The sequence below is a fragment of the Sus scrofa genome, chromosome 9 (assembly GCF_000003025.6).
Source record: "Sus scrofa isolate TJ Tabasco breed Duroc chromosome 9, Sscrofa11.1, whole genome shotgun sequence".
NCBI classification, from domain to species: domain Eukaryota; kingdom Metazoa; phylum Chordata; class Mammalia; order Artiodactyla; family Suidae; genus Sus; species Sus scrofa.
In genome coordinates, this window is record NC_010451.4 from 127,620,578 (window position 1) to 127,632,761 (window position 12,184).

At 35.7% G+C, this 12,184-nt stretch overlaps 1 protein-coding gene across 1 annotated transcript in view; it reads left to right on the top strand.

Annotated features, from left to right (window-relative positions):
- The window catches only part of C9H1orf27 (chromosome 9 C1orf27 homolog), a 202,529-nt gene that overhangs the window by 80,130 nt on the left and 110,215 nt on the right, over nucleotides 1-12,184 (top strand). The window lies entirely within an intron of this gene.

A 12,184-nucleotide genomic window follows, 5' to 3' on the forward strand; every position in this document is an offset into this window, starting at 1 on the left:
GATGCACCAAATGGGTGAACGGCAGCAAGTACATGAGTATTTTGTATCCTGTAAGCGGTTGTGAGGCACTGAGGATACAAAGAAAATTATACCCTATTTCCTGTGTCATGGGGCTCAGTCCAGGAGAGGAGATTAGCAAATAAAAAGATAATCACAATGAAGTGTTATAATTACTGCAAAATCAGGAGTATATAAAAGATACTCTGTGGTATAAATGGAGTTTTTTATCTTTTTCTTCTTTTATATATAGGTTTTCTAAGTCATTTATGGGTCTGTTTGCCTTCTGAATTTTAGAGTTTTATTGATGTTTCCTCCTTTCCGTTTTCCCCCATTGTTGCTAGGCTTTACCATTAAAAATTCCTTTCCTATTGTTTTGAATGGAGTGTAAAGATGTAGGGAAATTAGATGGATGTGTCCAATTTACCGTCTTTTCCTAACATCTATCATCCTCATGGCCAAATTTCTCACCTAACTTTTCCAAAGTAGGGAATTTAACTTATTCTAAGCTTAAAACTGAAAATTTGTAATTAGTAAGAGAACAAATACGTAATATTAATGGCAATTAAATTGAAAAAATCCGAATTAATATATTATAAGGTTTAATCATATGTGCTTTATCTAAAAACTTTAAGTGGATCTTTGTATAATTTTAACAGTGATGGTGTCCAAACACATTTGAATATTTATGTTTTATTATTCTAAATTAATTTGGATTTAGTTAGTCTTAGTTATCTGGAGGGAAACATCACATTTCAGAACTTTTTTGGCTTGTGTATTTCATGTATGCTATGTATGGAGATCACTACTTTCCTTTTATAAATAATCTCATGGGCAAGGTGATTTTCCTTTTTCTTCTAGTACATTTTTCTTTTTTAAAAGATTTGTATTTTTTCTATAATTAATTTACAGTGTTCTGTCAAGTTCTGCTGTACAGCAGAGTGACCCAGTCACATATATATATGTTCTTTTTCTCACATTATCCTCCATCATGTTGATTCACAAGTGACTAGATATAGTTCCCTGTGCTATAGAGCAGGATCAAGGAAATTTTCAATGGAGTTTCTCAGGGCAATTCACAATCTGTTGCGTAAACTCAGTGTTTTCGCTCTAAAGAATTTTGAATGTAATTATAGGCAGCAATACCAATGTATATTTAAAACAAGCCTTCTGCTGGAAAATGTGCATAAATTTTATTTGTTTATTGATAAAAATGTCAAAATTAATGGTTTTAACATTCAAAGAATATGTTTTTATTTATTTATTTATTTATTTTTTTTGTCTTTTTGCTATTTCTTTGGGCCGCTCCTGCGGCATATGGAGGTTCCCAGGCTAGGGGTCAAATCGGAGCTGTAGCCACTGGCCTACTCCAGAGCCACAGCAACGCGGGATCCGAGCTGCGTCTGCAACCTACACCACAGCTCACGGCAACGCCGGATGGTTAACCCACTGAGCAAGGGCAGGGACCGAACCCGCAACCTCTTGGTTCCTAGTCGGATTCGTTAACCACTGCGCCACGACGGGAACTCCGAATATGTTTTTAAATTTCTGTCAAAATATAACTTGGAATGCTTATATTCAAATATGTGACATTGGTCCAATTATAGAGGCTTACTATAAAAATACGTTTTTAAAGAAATACTGAAGTAATTACTACCCCCACCTGCCAAGCACATATATTTCCATAGTTTTCTTTTTCTTTTGTTCTAACTCTGGCACATGACTTACTGGTGGGATTTGGGGGGCATTGTGGACATCACATACTTGCCTCCAATTTTGAGAGCATGTTTGATTCAATCGCTCTAGTCATAGATTGAGCAATTTTTGTAGATCATAAAACTTATCAGGAAAAATCAAAGTCCACATGGTCCATTTTTTCACTCATATGACTCCTGACTAATGTAAAAATATTTGTAGTAGAATTACATGTTGAGATTTTATATCCAATATTAAGGAGACTGGAATATTGTCCCTTTACAAGTCAAGACCATTATGAACCACTTTGAAATGTCTTACAAAACTGGGAAAGTATTAATAATTATCACACTCACCATGCCAAGTGAGGTGCTAAATGTTTATATCGTTTAATCTTCATAAGAGTCTTCTAAAGTAAATCAGGTATTAATTTTACAGACAAGGAAACAGGCTTAAGTACATCTTCTAACTTACTATATTTTATGCATTTATTCCCAAATATTTGTGGAATGGATTGTCTGCTAAATGATAAGTACTCTTCTGTGGGCAAGGCATATTGTAGCAAAGAAAACAGTTTTTTGTGTTCAGAACATTGACAGGTGTGTTTATGAAGAATATGAGTTTGGAATTAAGGTCTGACTTAATTCCAGGGCCCACACTATTAACCAGTAAACGGTCCTGCCTAGGGCAGATTAAATATCCTTTAAAAAGATCAAATTAGAGAATCATCTTTAAATTTTAACAGTCTACAGTACAGGTTTTCTGGTTCCAGAGCTATCATACTTATGTACCTTCACAGTTTTTTCAAGTATGAGAAGGTTAGTTGGAAGATAGAATTGGTGAAAGAGCATGGATTCCTTAGGAACTCAAGGACAGCTACACACTGTGGCCCATGGGGGAATGGAAGAATAGTTCAGAGGCTTGGAGGACGCAATGCTTCTCTAAACATCTCAGCAGCAGAAGTCTACTGATATTCCCAGTAGGGCTCAACCACCAAAGTTGTGGCTGTCTCCCCATGGTTGATCCTTGCTGTCACGAATGACAAATACATTTCTTCAGGTTCATGTATGTATTCTGTACTTTATGGTTTCTGCTTACTCATAGATTGTATTTCTTTTTTGTTTGTTTTTTGTTCAGTTTCTCATGACCTCCTAATGGCCTTGATTCTATTTCTGAGTTTCTGTCTGCAGGAATTCTTCAAGCTTTAACACCTGTGGTAACTACTTGATTATTTCTATGTCTCCAAAATAATGTTATGAGATAATCTGACTGGTTTAGCTCAAAACATTATGCTTCAAATCACTTTGTTGTTCAGCCAGTGAATTGGCATAATTTGGCGAAGGTCTACATTTGGTCTAATTGGCTTTAGCCAGAAGTTATGGTTATGTGTGAACTATTTGGGGCTACCTCTTCAGAAGGGGCTGGGGCACTTTTTTTGGTGGGGGGGTGGACATGCAGCATGTGGAAGTCCCTGGGCCGGGGATCAAACCTGTGCCACAGCAGCAACCCAAGTTGCTGCAGTGATAACACCAGATCCTTAACGTGCTGCACTGCAAGGGAACTCCTGAGGGTACTTTTTGTTATCAAGGCCATAGGTAAGTGACATCACTTTTGCTAAAGATAAATCCTCCCTTATTTTGAGCTCAAAAATATCTCTCTCACTCTTCAAGTAGCAGAATAAAACTTACAGCTAGGAGGAAATGTTGGAGCTAGATCAAGATGCTGAAGTGACTTACAGAATGAGACAGTGTATAATCTCTTCTGTTTAGGATTTTGTTTCCCTTTCCAGTGTGTATTCTTCTCTTTCTTATTTGAATTTTATTCTCCTTGATTAAGGAGGTGAAAGAAAAGTAAGAATTTCCTAGTTTTCTTTATATTTGCAATTCACTTTTTCTGAAAAAGAGACCTACACCTTCCTTGTCTTGCTCTGGACGTAATTCTAAAACTTCTTTTGTTCTTAGCATTTTTCTGAAAACCAGTCTATTTTGAATTGTAGTATTGCTAAGAATATTTTATGATACTTCATTGCTTGCCTTTTCCCCAAAGATACCCTTTAACCAGTCTGAGTTCATTTGAGCACTCTCTGTGACACTACACAGCCACCCACTTTATCTTTCACTTTTCCTAGAGATACATGGAGATGGTTCTTTTTAGAATTTTATTTTGTCACCTCTAGCTTGCTTTTCCTTTTAGAGCCTTGGGCCATAGAATATCTTACTCATTTATATGTAAGTCTGCGGTATGTGTTCTCCTGCACTCAAGTTCTGAGCTTGCTTAGTTACTTCCTTTGAAGGTTTCCAACACTTTCTTATTATTTACTAGTTTTTCTGTGCTGGTCAGAATTAACTCTGGGGAAGCATTTTACTTAGTTTCATCCTCTATCTTCTGAAAAATATTGTCACCAAAATAGTCAAGACACTTTCATTTGCACTAAAGGAAGCAGCTGAGAAATGGATTCCTATAACTAGCCTATGTTAGTTTTGTGATCTTTGTAAGGGTACATACCAGTGTCTCATTTGATCTGTGTTGTACATGTCATATTACCTTTTTTTCTGCTGCTTTTTTGTTCATACCTTAAGATGTTTCCCTTCTCAGGCATATAGATTTCCAAATGCTTCCCTTCTGAGGGACCACCTTCAAAGTAACATGTTTTAAAACATTTTTCTTGTTTTATTACCATTTTTTCCAGAGTTCTGTTATACCAAATGTTGGTGGAAGATACTAAGATGTACTCACTTGCTTTGACTGAAATTTTGGGTTTAATTTTATTTATAATCCATATATCAGTGTATAGACATAGATTATATGTGATATAGTGGAGGAATAGTTGACTTGGGATATAAATTATAATGCTGATTGTCATTTCTTGGCTATATGACCATAAATTAGCTAGCAACCTCTCTAAAACAACATCCTCGGTAAAATGGAGGGAATAATAGCTTTCATGTATTGTTTTTGGGATTAAATGATATAATAATATAATGTCACAATTTCTGAAGTCCTAGTAAACATGCTATCATTATTTACAGCCTATTTCCAGTTATTTTGAATTTTATTTGAATTCCAATAAATCTTTACCACTGCTCTTCTGGCTATATTCCTGATGGCTTTCAAGAAATTATACTTTACAATTGATTGTGGTTTTTTTTTTTTGCACTATTTAATACTTCACTTATTTGATTGTGAAGTCTCCAGAAAAATGCTTTTCAATCCTATGGATGTACTCTTATCACAGGCCCAGAGAACCCAGTAAGAAACATGAAAAGAAAAAGCAAGTCGCATTCTTGAACGTATATAGTGTTCACTTCTGTTATTTTTGTCTTCTCGTCTTATGTCATGCTCTTAAATGAAAAGAAGGAAATATAAATGTCACCCGGATCCTGCACTTTCCTGATATTCTGCCATGGATTCCATAGTATCTGGAGATCTTTTTGAATTCTCTACTGAGGATAGCATTCATTTTCTGCAAAAGTAAGCATAATCAGAGATGAAATAGAAATATTCTTTGTTGCATTCTGGACACATTCCTTGTGAAGATAGAAATTTATTAGTGTAAAACTGAAACACATGCTCAGATATTTTTAAAAGAGTGTGTATGACTTTAAAAATAGCCATGGAGTTCCTGCTGTGAAACAGTGGGTTAATGATCCAGCTTGTCTCTGTGGAGGCACCAGTTCAATCCCTGGCCCGGCACAGTGGGTTAAGGATCCAGCGTTGCTGCAACAGCTAAGGTAGGGAAACAACCTAAGTGTCCATCAGTGGATGAATGGATAAAGAAAATGTAGTAAATGTTATACTGTTATGCCATAAATGAAGGAGATTCTGCTGTTTGCAACAACATGGATGCAACTTGATGGTATTTAGCTAAGTGAAATAAGTCAGACAGAGAAAAACAATATTGTATGATATCAGTTATAAGTGGAATCCAAGAAACCAAACTCATAGAATCAGAGATCAGATTTCTTGTTGCCAGAGGCAGGGAGTAGGAAGTGGGGGAATTGAGTAAGGTGATCGAAAAGTACAAACTTCCAGTTACAAGATATATAAGTTTTGTGGATGTAATGTACAATATGACAACTCTTGTTAACAATGCTATATATATATATGAGAGTAAATCTTAAAAGTTCTCAGTATAAGGAAAAAATTGTAACTATGTAGCTGTGTGAGGCGATGAATGTTAGCTAAACTTATTGTGGTACTCATTTTGCAGGATATACATATTTAAATCATTATGTTGTATACATTAAACTTATACAATGTCATATGTCAAGATGTTGCAATACAACTGGAAAAAAAACTTAAAAAAGAAAGGTCACAATAGTAATACAAAAGTATAGGAAAGTACAAAACTCATGGGTAGAGATAATATATAGATAAATATAAACCACTGCAATACTGTGCCAGTAGTGGGAAAAGCATATTTAATCCCAGCAAAAAAGTTGAAATATACAGTATTAAAAACAACTATAAGCATATTTAATCCAAGCAAAAAAGTTAAAATATAAAGTATTAAAAATAACTAAAACATACACAATATAAAAATTGTGACATCAGTATCCATTGTGTTACTGTGTGGAGAGGGGGAAGTAACAGTGTAGAGTTTTTTATGTGATTGTAGTTAAGTTGTCATCAGCTTAAAATAGACTGTTGAAACTATACATTGATTTATGTAAGCTCTGTGGTAACTGCCCATACCTGTAGAAGACACACAAGAGAAAAAGAGAACTGTTTCAAAGCTTATTAATAGAAGAGAATTATGGAACACAAAGGAAGACAGCAAGAGAGGAAAATATGAACAAAAGAATTATCAGGCAGCAGAAAACAATTAATAAAATGGCAATACTAGGTTCTTACCTAGGAATAATTACTTTAAATGTAAATAAACTAAACTACCCAGTCAAAAGACATCAAGTAGATGAATGGTTAAAAAAAATGATATCCAACTATATATTTTGTCTACAAGAGATTCACTCTAGATTTAAGAACTGAAAGTGAAGGGATGGAAAAAGATATTACATGCAAATAGTACCCTAAAGATAGCAGGGGTAACTATATTTTTATCAGATGAAACAGATTTTAAGTAAAAAACTGTCACAGGAGGCAAGGATATTACATAATGATAAAAGAGTTAATTTGCTAGAAGGAAACAATTATATATTCAGCCAGCATTAGAGCACTTAAGAGTATAAACATCAACAGAACAGAGAAACTGTTAATCAATACAATAATGATAGGAGACTTTAATACCTCATCTTCAATAATGCATAGAACATTGAGACAGAAAATCAGTAAGGAAGCAGCCAACTTGAACAACATTATAGATCAAATGGACAAACAGAACATTCTACCCAACAGCAGCAAAACACACATTCTTCTCAAGCACACATGGAACACTCTCCATGATAGACCACATGTTAGATCACAAAACAACTCTTTAAAAAATTAAGAAGATTGAAATCATACAAAACATCTTTTCTCATCACAGTAGAGTAAAACTAGAAAATATTAGCAGAAGGAAAGATGAAAAACTCACAAGGATGTGGAAATTAAATAATACACTCTTCAATAACCAATGGGTCAAGGAAGAAATCAAAAGAGAAATTAGAAAACATCTCAAAGAGTTCCCTTTGTGGCTCCTTGACCAGGAACCATAAGATTGTGGGTTCGATCCCTGGCCTTGCTCAGTGGGTTAAGGATCTGGCATTGCCTTGAGCTGTGGATTAGGTTGCAGATGCGACTTGGATCCTGCATTGCTGTGGCTGTGGCATAGGCTGAAGCTGTAGCTCCAATTGGACCCCAGCCTGGGAACTTCCATATGCTGCAGGTGCAGCCCTAAAAAAGTGAAAAAAAAAAGAAAGAAAGAAAATATCTCAAGACAAATGAAAAAGAAAATATAGTATGCCAAAAATTATGGGATGCATCAAACAAAGCACTAATTAGTAAGTTTATAGTGATAAATTATAAATACATTATAAAGGAAGAAAAACCTCAAATAAACAACCTGATTTTATATCTTACAAAGTGGGAAAAGAACAATTTAAGCCCAAATTTAGCAGAGGGGGAAAAAATAAAAATCAGGGCATAAATAAACAAAATGGAGAATAGAAAAACAATGGAAAAATTTACAAAATTAAGTTATTATTTAAAAATGTAAATAACTCAGCCATAAAAAAGAATGAAATAATGCCATTTGCAGCAACATGGATGGAACTAGAGACTCTCATACTGAGTGAAGTAAGTCAGAAAGAGAAAGACAAATACCATATGATACCCCTTATATCTGGAGTCTAATATACGGCACAAATGAACCCTTCCACGGAAAAGAAAATCATGGACTTGGAGAATAGACTTGTAGTTGCCAAGGGGGCGGGGGGAGGAAGTGGGATGGATTGGGAGCTTGGGGTTAATAGATGCAAACTATTGCTTTTGGAATGGATTAGCAATGGGATCCTGCTGTGTAGGTAGCACTGAGAACTATGTCTAGTAACTTATGATGGAGCCTGATAATGTGAGAAAAAAGAATGTATACATGTATGTGTAACTGGGTCACCATGCTATACAGTAGAAAAAAAATTGTATTGGGGAAATAACAATAAAAATTTTTAAAAAATTAAAATGTAAACAAAATTTATAATCTTTTACCTAGACAAAGAAAAAAGAAGACTGAAATAAAATCACAAATGAAAGAGTAGACTTTACAATTCATAGCATAAAATAAAAATGATCATAAGAGATCACTATGAACTATTATGCACCAACAAATTGGATAATCTAAAAGAAATGACAAATTACTAAAAATATGGATCCTATGAAGATTAAATCATGAAGAAATAGAAAATATAAACAAATCTGTAACTGTTAGGAGTCTGTAATCAAGAATTTCCCAAAAAGCAAAGCCAGGTGACTTTATTGGTAAATTCTGCTAAACATTTAACGAAGAATTAACACCAATCCTTCTCAGTCTCTTCCAAAAAATTGGAGGGAACACTTCCAAAATTATTTTATGAGGCCAGCATTACCCTAGTAACGTAGTCAAACAAAGATACTTCAAGAAAATAAAACTGTAGGCCAATATACCTTATGGACATAGATACAATTATTCTCAACAAAATATTAGCAAACCCAATTCAGCAGTGCATTCAAAGAATCATATACCATGATCATGTGGAATTTATCCCTGGGATACAAGGATGATTCAACACATGAAAATCAGTTACTGTGAAACACCACATTAGCATAATAAAGGATAAAAATCTTTTGATGATCTTAATAGATGCAGAAAAAACATTTGATGAAATTCGGCACCCTTTCATAGAGAAAACCCTCAACAAACTAGAAATATAAGGCTAACTCAACTAGAAATATAAAGGCCATCCATGGAAGCCCATAGTTAACATTATACAAAATGGTGAAAAACTGAAAGCCATTCATAGCAGATCAGGAAGAAGGCAAGAATGCTCACTCGGTCCATGTCTGTCCAAATAATACTAGAAGCCCTAGCCAGGGCAATTGGGCAATAGAGAGAAATAAAGGCATCCAAATAGAAAAGGAAGAAGCAAAATTACCTCTGTTTGCAGATGATATATGGTCTTATATGTAGAAAATCCTAGATTTCACTAAATGATTATTCAAACTAATAAATTAATTAAGTAGAATTTTAGGATACAGTATAGATGTATGGAATAGCCAGAAGTTTATGTCCCTTGAAAATTTATACATTGTAATTCTAATCCCTCAAGATGATGGCAATAGGAGGTAGGAACTTTGAGAGATGATTAGACTGTGAGGGTGGAGCCATCAGGGATGATATTAATGCCCTTATTAAAGGGACCCAAGAAAGATTGTTTGCCCTTCTGCCATGTGAAGACAGTGAAAATTGGCTATTTATGAACCAGAAAGCAGATCTTCAGCAGACACCAAATCTCCCAGTGACTATATTGTGGGACTTCCTCTCCTCTAGAACTGTGAGAAATACATTTCTGTTGTTTATAAGCTACTCAGTCTATGGTATTTTGTTAGAGCAGCCCCAAAGAACAACACACAAAAATCAATTGCATCTCTATACACTAACAAGGCTCTTTAAAAAGGAAAGTAAGAAAACAATCCCATTTACAATAGCAGCAGAAAGAATAAACAACAAAGAATAAACTTAACTAAGGAGGTAAAAGACATACACTGAAAACTGCAAAAGATTGATGGAAGAAATTAAAGAAGACACAAATAAATGTGTTCATGGATTAGAAGACTTTATATTATTAAAATGTCCATACTATCCGAAGTGATTTACAGATTCAAAATCCCAATGGCATTTTTTTTACAGAAGGAGAAAAGAAATCCTGAAATTTATAAAGAACCCTAAAGGACGCCAAATAACCAAAACAATCTTGAGAAAGAACAAAGCTAGAGGTATCACATTTTCTGATTTAAAAATATATTTAAAAGTTATAGTAATTAAGACAGTATGGTGTTAGAAAGACAAGCATATAGACCAGTGGAAAAGAATGGAACACCTGGAAATAAACCCATGTGTATATGCTTGATCTTCAACAAGGATGTCATGAATACACAGTAGAGAAGGGATGATCTCTTTGACAAAACATACTGGAAAAACTGAATATCCACATGCAAAGAAAATGATATTAGGAGTTCCCGTCATGGCGCAGTGGTTAACGAATCCGACTGGGAACCATGAGGTTGCGGGTTCGGTCCCTGCCCTTGCTCAGTGGGTTAAGGATCCGGCGTTGCCGTGAGCTGCGGTGTAGGTTGCAGACGCGGCTCGGATCCCGCGTTGCTGTGGCTCTGGTGTAGGCCAGCGGCTACAGCTCCGATTCGACCCCTAGCCTGGGAACCTCCATATGCCGCGGGAGCGGCCCAAAGAAATAGCAAAAAGACAAAAAAAAAAAAAAAAAAAAGAAATGATATTAGACCCTTATCTTACACCATACACAAAAATCAACTCAAAATTGTTTTAAAGACTTAATGTTCGACCTGAAGCTGTTAACCTAAAAGAAAACATAAGGGAAAATCTTATCCTTGCAGTGATTTTAATGGCTATAACATCAAAAGCATAGGCAACAAAAAAAGCAAATAGGCAAGTGGGACTACATCAAACTGAAACATTTCTGTAAAGCAAAGAAGATAACAGAACTAAAAGACAACCTGTAGAATGGGAAAATAGCTTTGTAGTCCATACATCTGATAAAGGGTTAATATCTAAAATGTACAAGGAATTCCTTCAACTCAATAGTTAAGGGCAAATAGCTTGATTTAAAAATGGGTAAATGGGAATTCCTGTTGTGGCTTAGCCGGTTAAGAACCCAGCTAGTATCCACGAGGATTTGGGTTCAGTCCCTGGCTTAGCTCAGTGGGTTAAGGATCTGGTGTTGCTGCAAGCTGTGGCATAAGTCTTGAATGCGGGTTGGATCTAGTGTTGCTGTGGCTGTGATGTGGCTGTGGCTCTGATTCGACCCCTAGCCTGGGAACTTCCATATTCCCTAAAAAGGTAAAGAAAAAGGGAGGAGGTAAATGACATCAATAGACATTTCTCTAAAGAAGACATACAAATGGTCAACAGATTATGAAAAGATTCTCAACATTACCAGTCATCATGGAAATCAAAATCACAGTGAGATATCACCTCATATTTGTTAGGATGGGTACTATCAAAATACAAAATATATCAAGTTGTTATAGAGCATGTAGAGAAATTGGAACCCGTGTGCACTGTTGGTGGGAATGTTGAATGATGCAGCCACTATGGAAAATAGTATGGAGTTTCCTTAAAAATATTAAAAATGGAAATCCCTGTGGTTCAGCCATCCCACTTCTGGATATTTATCCAAAAGAATTGAAGTCAGAATATTGAAAGCCTATTTGTACTCCCGTATTCATCGCAGCATTATTTACCATAGCTGAGGTGTGGAAACAACCTAAATGGCCATCAGTGAATTAATGGATAGAGAAAATGTAGGATATACATACAATAAAATATTGTTCAGCCTCACAAAAAGAAGGAAGTCCTATCATATGTGACAAAGTGGATGAACCTGGAGGACATTATGCTAAGTGAAATTACGTAGTCAGAGAAGGACAAATACCTCATGATTCCACTTACATAAGTCATCAAAGTAGTCAAATTTATAGAAGCAGAGAGTAGAATGACTACCAGGGGCTGGGGAAGGGAGAAATAGTTTCTAGTAAAAGGTTACGAAGTTTCAGTTGTTCAAGATCATTAAGTTCTAGAGATCTGCTGTACAACATTGTGCCCGTAGTTAACAGTACTGTATTGTACACTTAAAATTTTGAGAGTTGGAGATCCCGTCGTGGCGCAGTGGTTAACGAATCCGACTAGGAACCATGAGGTTGCGGGTTCGGTCCCTGTCCTTGCTCAGTGGGTTAATGATCCGGCATTGCCGTGAGCTGTGGTGTAGGCTGCAGATGCGGCTCGGATCCCGCGTTGCTGTGGCTCTGGCGGAGGCCGGTGGCTACAGCT